At 41.1% G+C, this 579-nt stretch overlaps 1 non-coding gene across 1 annotated transcript; it reads right to left on the minus strand.

Annotated features, from left to right (window-relative positions):
* Window positions 1–269: 269 nt before the first annotated feature.
* On the minus strand, window positions 270–377 carry LOC112799386 (small nucleolar RNA R71). Its single transcript, XR_003200968.1, has one exon. It is a non-coding gene; the product is annotated as a small nucleolar RNA R71 (small nucleolar RNA).
* Between the last annotated feature and the right edge of the window lie 202 nt (window positions 378–579).

The raw sequence follows: 579 nt of genomic DNA on the forward strand, positions 1-579 counted from the left end.
AATTAGTTTCTCTACTGCAACAGAACTGCAAGTTTCATGGACTTCCATCAGAAGACCCTTATCAGTTTTTAATTGAGTTCTTGCAGATCTGTGATACTGTTAAGACCAATGGAGTTGATCCTGAAGTCTACAAGCTTATGCTTTTCCCTTTTGCTATAAGAGAGAGAGCTAGAACATGGTTGGACTCACAACCCAGAGATAGCCTGGACTCTTAGGATAAGCTGGTCATGGCTTTCTTAGCCAAGTTCTTTCCTCCTCAAAAGTTGAGCAAGCTTAGAGTGGACGTTCAGACCTTCAGACAAAAAGATGGTGAGTCCCTCTATGAAGCTTGGGAAAGATACAAGCAGTTGACCAAAAACTGCCCTTCTGACATGCTTTCAGAATGGACCATATTAGATATATTCTTTGATGGTTTGTCTGAATTTTTCAAGATGTCACTGACCACTCTGCAGGTGGATCCATTCACCTAAAGAAAACACCTGTAGAAGCTCAGGAACTTATTGAAATGGTTGCAAGTAACCAGTTCATGTATACCTTTGAGAGGAATCCTGTGAGTAATGGGACACATCAAAAGAGACG

The sequence above is a fragment of the Arachis hypogaea genome, chromosome 4 (assembly GCF_003086295.3).
Source record: "Arachis hypogaea cultivar Tifrunner chromosome 4, arahy.Tifrunner.gnm2.J5K5, whole genome shotgun sequence".
Classification (NCBI taxonomy): Eukaryota; Viridiplantae; Streptophyta; class Magnoliopsida; order Fabales; family Fabaceae; genus Arachis; species Arachis hypogaea.